Here is a 9,152-nt window from a genome sequence, read left to right as displayed (position 1 = left end):
AAATGAAAAATGCTCTAATCACAAAAGAACAAGAAGTACAGGATTTCGAAATTTATCCTTGAAACTAGTTGAATTAGTTTGAAGTGGTGACAATACTTTTTGTTTTCTGAATGAATGCTTGAACAGTGCATATGTCTTTTGAATTTGTTGTTTTGAGAATGTTAAAATTGTTGGCTCTTGAAAGAATGAGGGAAAAAGGGAACTGTTATTGAGGATCTGAAAAATCATCAAATTGATTCTTGAAGCAAGAAAAAGCAGTGAATACAAAAAAAAATATTTCGAAAAAAAAAAGAAAGAAATAAAGTTGTGAACCAAGGCAAAAAGAGTGTGCTTAAGAACCCTGGACACCTCTAATTGGGGACTCTAGCAAAGCTGAGTCACAATCTGAAAAGGTTCACCCAATTATGTGTCTGTGGCATGTATGTATCTGGTGGTAATACTGGAAGACAGAGTGCTTTGGGCCACAGCCAAGACTCATACACTAGCTATGTTCAAGAATCATTATACTTAACTAGGAGAATCAATAACACTATCTGAGTCCTGAGTTCCTAAAGATGCCAATCATTCTGAACTTCAAAGGATAAAGTGAGATGCCAAAACTGTTCGGAAGCAAAAAGCTACTGGTCCCGCTCATCTAATTGGAACTATGTTTCTTTGATATTTTGGAGTCTATAGTATATTCTCTTCTTTTTATTCTATTTTGATTTTCAGTTGCTTGGGGACAAGCAACAATTTAAGTTTGGTGTTGTGATGAGCGGATAATTTATACGCTTTTTGGCATTGTTTTTAGTATGTTTTTAGTATGATTTAGTTAGTTTTTAGTATATTTTTATTAGTTTTTAGTTAAAATTCACTTTTCTGGACTTTACTATGAGTTTGTGTGTTTTTCTGTGATTTCAGGTATTTTCTGGCTGAAATTGAGGGTCCTGAGCAAAAATCTGATTCAGAGACTGAAAAGGACTACAGATGCTGTTGGATTCTGACCTCCCTGCACTCGAAGTAGATTTTATGGAGCTACAGAAGCCCAATTGGCGCGCTCTCAACGGCATTGGAAAGTAGACATCCTGGGCTTTCCAGCAATGTATAATAGTCAATACTTTGCCCGAGATTTGATGGCCCAAACCGGCGTGGCAAATCAGCCTCAGAATTTCCAGCGTTTAACGCTGGAACTGGCATAAAACTTGGAGTTAAACGCCCAAACTGGCATAAAAGCTGGCGTTTAACTCCAGAAAAGGTCTCTACACATGAAAGCTTCAATGCTCAGCCCAAGCACACACTAAGTGGGCCCGGAAGTGGATTTTTCTGTCATTTACTCATTTCTGTAAAACCTTAGGCTACTAGTTCACTATTAATAGGATCTTTTGACATTGTATCTGTACCTCATGACACTTTACACGTTTTCTTTGTGTACCTTCCACGGCATGAGTCTCTAAACCCCATGGTTGGGGGTGAGGAGCTCTGCTGTGTCTTGATGGATTAATGCAATTACTACTGTTTCTTATTCAATCATGCTTGCTTCCATTCTAAGATATCACTTGTTCTTAACCCGGATGAATGTGATGACCCGTGACACTCATCATATTCTCAACTATGAACGCGTGCCTGACAACCACCTCTGTTCTACTTTAGATTAAGTAGATGTCTCTTGGATTCTTTAATCAGAATCTTCGTGGTATAAGCTAGAACTGATGGCGGCATTCAAGAGAATCCGGAAGGTCTAAACCTTGTCTGTGGTATTCTGAGTAGGATTCAATGATTGAATGACTGTGACGAGCTTCAAACTCCTGAGGGCGGGGCGTTAGTGACAGACGCAAAAGAATCATTGGATTCTATTCCGGCCTGATTGAGAACCGACAGATGGATAGCCGTGCCGTGACAGGGTGCGTTGAACATTTCCACTGAGAGGATGGGAGGTAGCCACTGACAACGGTGAAACCCTTGCATACAGCTTGCCATGGAAGGAGCCTTGCGTGTTTGATGAAGAAGACAGTAGGAAAGCAGAGATTCAGAAGATGGAGCATCTCCAAAACCTCAACCTGTTCCTCATTACTGCAAAATAAGTACTTATTTCATGTTCTTTTACTTTTCACAATCAACCCTGATAATCTTTGATATCCTGACTAAGATTTACAAGATAACCATAGCTTGCTTCAAGCCGACAATCTCCGTGGGATCGACCCTTACTCACGTAAGGTATTACTTGGACGACCCAGTGCACTTGCTGGTTAGTTGTGCGGGGTTGCAAAGTGTGATTGCAATTTCGTGCACCAGCAGTGATGGTGGCCAATGGTTCTGCTTCTATCCACTTTGTGAAGTAATCTATTCCCACGATCAGGTATTTGACTTGTCCTGGCGCTTGGGAAAAAGGACCTAACAAATCCATTCCCCATTTTGCAAAGGGCCATGGAGAAGTGATATTGATGAGCTCCTCTGGGGGAGCCACGTGGAAATTTGCATGCATCTGACATGGTTGGCACTTTTTCACAAATTCTGTGGCATCTTTCTGCAAGGTCGGCCAGTAGAACCCAGCTCGGATTACTTTCCTGGCTAGTGACCTTGCTTCGAGATGATTTTCGCAGATTCCACTGTGGACTTCCTCTAATACCTCGGTGGTTCTTAAGGTCGGTACGCACTTTAACAATGGTGTTGATATCCCCCTTCTGTAGAGAATACTTCTCACCAAAGTGTAATGTTGTGCTTCCCTCCGAATTTTCCTGGCCTCTTTTTCCTCTTTTGGAAGGATGTCAAATTTTATGTATTCGACCATGGGGTTCATCCATCCGAGGTTTAAACCGACTACCTCAAGGACTTCTTGTTTGTCTTCTATTTTTACCACTGAGGGTTCCTGGAGGGTTTCTTGGATCAGGCTTCTGTTGTTCCCTCCTGGCTTGGTACTTGCTAACTTGGATAGGGCGTCCGCTCTGCTGTTGAGATCCCGAGTTATGTGTTTAACCTCGGTTTCTGCAAAGCGCCCAAGGTGCTTCAGAGTTTTCTCCAAGTACCTCTTCATATTTGGGCCCTTTGCCTGATACTCTCCGCTTATCTGGGAGGTCACCACTTGTGAGTCGCTGTATATCATCACATTTGTAGCACCGACTTCTTCTGCCAGCTTTAATCCAGCAATCAAGGCTTCATACTCTGCCTGATTATTTGAAGCTGGGAATTCAAATTTTAGGGAAACCTCTATCTGGGTTCCTCTTTCATCTACCAATATTATGTCTGCACCGCTTCCTGTTTTGTTGGAGGATCCATCTACATAGAGTTCCCATGTAGTTGGTTTTTCCTCCTGATCCCCTGCGTATTCTGCAACAAAATTGGTGAGGCATTGGGCTTTAATCGCCGTCCGAGTTTCATATCTTAAGTCGAACTCGGAAAGCTCTATTGCCCATTGAACCATTCTCCCTGCAACATCCATCTTTTGGAGGATTTTCTTCATGGGCTGGTTCGTACGGACTCTTATTGTGTGAGCTTGAAAGTTAGGCCGTAGCCTTCGTGAGGCTATTACTAAGGAGTAGGCAAATTTTTCTAGTTTGTGGTACCTTAGCTCAGGGCCTTGTAGAACTTTACTGATGAAATATACTGGATGTTGTCCGACCTCATCTTCTCTTATCAGGGCTGATGAGATAGCCTTGTCTGCTACAGATAAGTATAGGACGAGGTCTTTTCCAGATACGGGTCGGGTCAGAATAGGAGGTTGGCTTAAGAACTTTTTGAACTCCTGGAACGCTGATGAGCGGATAATTTGTATGCTTTTTGGCATTGTTTTTAGTATGTTTTTGGTAGTTTTAGTTGAGTTCTTAGTATATTTTTATTAGTTTTTAGTTAAAATTCACTTTTCTGGACTTTACTATGAGTTTGTGTGTTTTTCTGTGATTTCAGGTATTTTCTGGCTGAAATTGAGGGACCTGAGCAAAAATCTGATTCAGAGACTGAAAAGGACTGCAGATGCTGTTGGATTCTGACCTCCCTGCACTCGAAGTGGATTTTCTGGAGCTACAGAAGCCCAATTGGCGCGCTCTCAACGGCGTTGGAAAGTAGACATCCTGGGCTTTCCAGCAATATATGATAGTCCATACTTTGCCCAAGATTTGATGGCCCAAACCGGCGTTCAAAGTCACCTACAGAAATTCCAGCGTTAAACGCCGGAACTGGCACCTACTTGGGAGTTAAACGCCCAAACTGGCATAAAAGCTGGCGTTTAACTCCAAGAAGAGTCTCTACACGAAAATGCTTCATTGCTCAGCCCAAGCACACACCAAGTGGGCCCGGAAGTGGATTTTTATGTCATTTACTCATCTTTGTACACCTTAGGCTACTAGTTTTCTATAAGTAGGACCTTTTACTATTGTATTAGAGAGCTTTTTGATCATGTTTCTATGATTGAACTCACTTTGGGAGGCTGGCCATTCGGCCATGCCTAGACCTTGTTCTTATGTATTTTCAACGGTGGAGTTTCTACACACCATAGATTAAGGTGTGGAGCTCTGCTGTACCTCGAGTATTAATGCAATTACTATTGTTCTTCTATTCAATTCCGCTTGTTCTTTGTCCAAGATATCACTTGTTCTTCAACTTGATGAATGTGATGATCCGTGACACTCATCATCATTCTCACTTATGAACAAAGTGACTGACAACCACTTTGTTCTACAAAGCAACAAGGCCCTAGTGTTTATCTCTTAGATTTCTGATACACGATGCATGGTTGATCGCCTGACAACCGAGTGCTCGCCTGAAACGAGCCAGCCATTCCGTGAGATCAGAGTCTTCGTGGTATAGACAAGAATTGATGGCGGCATTCAAGAGAATCCGGAAGGTCTAACCTTGTCTGTGGTATTCTGAGTAGGATTCAATGATTGAATGACTGTGACGTGCTTCAAACTCCTGAAGGCGGGGCGTTAGTGACAGACACAAAAGAATCACTGGATTCTATTCCGGCCTGAACGAGAACCGACAGATGATTAGCCATGCTGTGACAGAGCATCGGGACGTATTTTCACTGAGAGGATGGGAGGTAGCCACTGACAACGGTGAAACCCTACACGAGCTTGCCATGGAAAGGAGTAAGAAGGATTGGATGAAGACAGTAGGAAAGTAGAGAGACGGAAGGGAAGGCATCTTCATTCGCTTATCTGAAGCTCTCACCAATGATATACATAAGTATCTCTATCTTTATCTTCATGCTTTATTCGTTTATCACTATACCCATTTGAGTCTGCCTGACTGAGATTTGCAAGGTGACCATAGCTTGCTTCATACCACCAATCTCCGTGGGATCGACCCTTACTCGCGTAAGGTTTATTACTTGGACGACCCAGTGCACTTGCTGGTTAGTTGTGCGAAGTTGTGTTTATGCCATGGTATTGAGCACCAAGTCTTTGGAGCCATTACTAGGGATTATTTTGTGTATGGAAAAGTAGTGATCACAATTTCGTGCACCAAGTTTTTGGCGCCGTTGCCGGGGATTGTTCTTGTGTGTGGACAACTGACGGTTCATCTTGTTGCTTAGATTAGGTATTTTTTCTTTAGAGTTCTTAAGAATGAATTCTAGTGTTTCATGGTGATTTGTTGAAATCTGGCTGGCTGAGAAGCCATGTCTAATCTAATTGGACCGAGGTTTCAACTTATCATCACAATAGCTTGTTGATTTCTATCAATCTTGCTATTGGAGCAATGAACTGCTAAGGCTTGGCTGGCCATTGGCCATGTCTAGTGTTTTGGACCGAAGCTTTCTTTGAAAGCTTGGCTGGCTGTGAAGCCATGTCTAATTCCTGGACCGGAGTCTTAGACTAGCATTGCAATGATTCCTGGGAAGTTCAAATTGAGAATTCTGAAACTTTTATTTTCTATTTTCATATAATTTTCGAAAAAAGCATAAAAAAAATTACAAAACCATAAAAAAACCAAAAAGATTTCATGTTTCTTGTTTAAGTCTAGTGTCTAATCTTAAGTTTGGTGTCTTGCATGCCTTGTTTATTTGATCTTAGTTCTATTTTCAAGTCAATAGTACAGGGGACTGAAGATTCAGAACATGCAGCAGAGGAATTACACAGAAAAACTGGGCGTTCAAAACGCCCAGTGAAGAAGGACAGACTGGCGTTTAAACGCCAGCCAGGGTACCTGGTTGGGCGTTTAACGCCCAAAAAGGGTGCATTTTGGGCGTTAAACGCCAGAATGTGCACCATTCTGGGCGTTTAACGCCAGGATGGCAAAGGGGGAAGATTTTGTTTTCAAATCAATTTTTTTTAAGTTTCCTAAGTTTTTCAAAATCAAATCTTTTTCAAATCAAATCTTTTCAATCAAATGTTTTCAAAATCAATTTCTTTCCTTTTTCAAAGATACTTACTAACAATTAATGATTTGATTGAACATTTCAAGTTTGTTGCCTTTTCTGTTGAGAAAGGTTTAATGTTTGAATCATATCTTTTCTTGTTAGGCAAGTCATTAATTTTTTTTTAATCAAATCTTTTTCAAATTATTTTCAAATCATATCTTTTCAATCACATCTTTTTAATCACATCTTTTTCAAAATCAGTTTTCAATCAAATCTTTTTAATTTCTAAGTTCAAAATCTTTTTCAAAAATCACTTGATTTCTTTTCCACTCTTATTTTCGAAAATCAAAGTGATGTTTTTCAAAATGTTTTCAAAATATTTTAATTAATTTTCGAAAATCACTTCCTTTCTTCTCACATCCTTCTATTTATGGAATAACACTATCCCTTAATGCAAAATTCGAACTCCATCTTCTTTGATAAGTTCGAATTTTCTACTTCTGTCTTCTACTTTTCTTTTCCTCTGACACCTCAAGGAATCTCTATACTGTGACATAGAGGATTCCACATTTTCTTGTTCTCTTCTCTTTCATATGAGCAGGAACAAGGACAAAGGCATTCTTGTTGAAGCTGACCTTGAACCTGAAAGGACCTTGAAGCGAAAACTAAGAGAAGCTAAGGCACAACTCTTTGTTGAGGACCTAACAGAAATCTTCAAAGAAGAAGAACACATGGCAGCCGAAAACAACAACAATGCCAACAATGCAAGGAAGGTGCTGGGTGACTTTACTGCACCTACTCCCAATTTCTATGGGAGAAGCATCTCTATCCCTGCCATTGGAGCAAACAACTTTGAGCTTAAGCCTCAATTAGTTTCTCTAATGCAACAGAATTGCAAGTTCCATGGACTTCCAATGGAAGATCCTCATCAGTTCTTAGCTGAATTCTTGCAAATCTGTGACACAGTCAAGACTAATGGGGTAGACCCTGAGGTCTATAGACTGATGCTATTCCCTTTTGCTGTAAGAGACAGAGCTAGGATATGGTTGGACTCACAACCTAAAGAAAGCCTGGACTCATGGGAAAAGCTAGTCAATGCCTTCTTGGCAAAGTTCTTTCCACCTCAAAGATGGAGTAAGCTTAGAGTGGAAGTCCAAACCTTCAGACAGAAGGATGGAGAATCCCTCTATGAAGCTTGGGAAGGATACAAACAATTAATCAGAAAATGTCCTTCTGACATGCTTTCTGAATGGAGCATCATAGGTATTTTCTATGATGGTCTCTCTGAACTATCCAAGATGTCCTTGGATAGCTCTGCTGGAGGATCTCTTCATCTGAAGAAGACGCCTACAGAGGCTCAAGAGCTAATTGAAATGGTTGCAAATAACCAATTCATGTACACTTCTGAAAGGAATCCTGTGAACAATGGGACTAGTCAGAAGAAAGGAGTTCTTGAGATTGATACTCTGAATGCCATTTTGGCTCAGAACAAGATATTGACTCAACAAGTCAATTTGATTTCTCAAAATCTGTCTGGAATGCAAAATGCACCAAGCAGTACTAAGGATGCTTCCTCTGAGGAAGAAGCTTATGATCCTGAGAACCCTTCAATGGAAGAGGTGAATTACCTAGGAGAACCCTATGGAAACACCTATAATTTTTCATGGAGAAATCACCCAAATTTCTCATGGAAGAATCAAGAGAGACCTCAACAAGGTTTCAACAATAATGGTGGAAGAAACAGGTTTAGCAATGGCAAGCCTTTTCCATCATCTTCTCAGCAACAGACAGAGAATGCTAAACAGAACCCCTCTGACTTAGCAACCATGGTCTCTGATCTGATCAAAACCACTCAAAGTTTCATGACTGAAACAAGATCCTCCATTAGAAATTTGGAGGCACAAGTGGGACAGCTGAGCAAGAAAGTTACTGAACTCCCTCCAAGTACTCTTCCAAGCAATACAGAAGAAAATCCAAAAGGAGAGTGCAAGGCTATCAACATGGCCGAATTTGGAGAGGAAGGAGAGGAAGTGAACGCCACTGAGGAAGACCTCAAGGGGCGTGCACTGACCTCCAATGAGTTCCCTAATGAGGAACCATGGGAATCTGAGGCTCAAAATGAGACCATAGAGATTCCATTGGACTTACTTCTGCCATTCATGAGCTCTGATGAGTATTCTTCCTCTGAAGAGGATGAGTATGTCACTGAAGAGCAAGTTGCTAAATACCTTGGAGCAATCATGAAGCTAAATGACAAGTTATTTGGAAATGAGACTTGGGAGGATGAACCCCCTTTGCTCACCAAAGAACTGGATGACTTGTCTAGGCAGAAATTACCTCAAAAGAGACAGGACCCTGGGAAAGTTTTCCATACCTTGTACCATAGGCACCATGACCTTCAAGAAGGCTCTATGTGACTTAGGGTCAAGTGTGAACCTCATGCCTCTCTCAGTGATGGAGAAGCTAGGGATCTTTGAGGTACAAGCTGCAAGAATCTCATTAGAGATGGCAGACAACTCAAGAAAATAAGCTTATGGACTTGTAGAGAATGTTTTGGTGAAGATTGAAGACCATTACATCCCTACTGATTTCATAGTCCTAGAGATTGGGAAGTGCATGGATGAAAACATCATCCTTGGCAGACCCTTCCTAGCCACAGCAAAGGCTGTGATTGATGTTGATAGAGGTGAACTGTTCATTCAAGTGAATGAAGAATCCTTTGTGTTTAAGGCTCAAGGATATCCCTCTATCACCATGGAGAGGAAGCCTGAAGAGCTTCTCTCAAATCAGAGACAAACAGAGCCCCCACAGTCAAACTCTAAGTTTGGTGTTGGGAGGCCACAACCAAACTCTAAGTTTGGTGTTGAACCCACATTCA

General features: G+C 41.1%; 1 non-coding gene across 1 annotated transcript; it reads right to left on the bottom strand.

Moving 5' to 3' along the window:
- Nucleotides 1–7,410: 7,410 nt before the first annotated feature.
- Nucleotides 7,411–7,518, bottom strand: LOC130942985 (small nucleolar RNA R71). Its single transcript, XR_009071526.1, has one exon. It is a non-coding gene; the product is annotated as a small nucleolar RNA R71 (small nucleolar RNA).
- Nucleotides 7,519–9,152: the final 1,634 nt, after the last annotated feature.

Source organism: Arachis stenosperma, chromosome 7 (assembly GCF_014773155.1).
Source record: "Arachis stenosperma cultivar V10309 chromosome 7, arast.V10309.gnm1.PFL2, whole genome shotgun sequence".
In the NCBI taxonomy this organism is placed as follows: Eukaryota; Viridiplantae; Streptophyta; class Magnoliopsida; order Fabales; family Fabaceae; genus Arachis; species Arachis stenosperma.
Note: the sequence above shows the minus strand (reverse complement) of the source record. Positions and strands in the feature narration are given on the sequence as shown.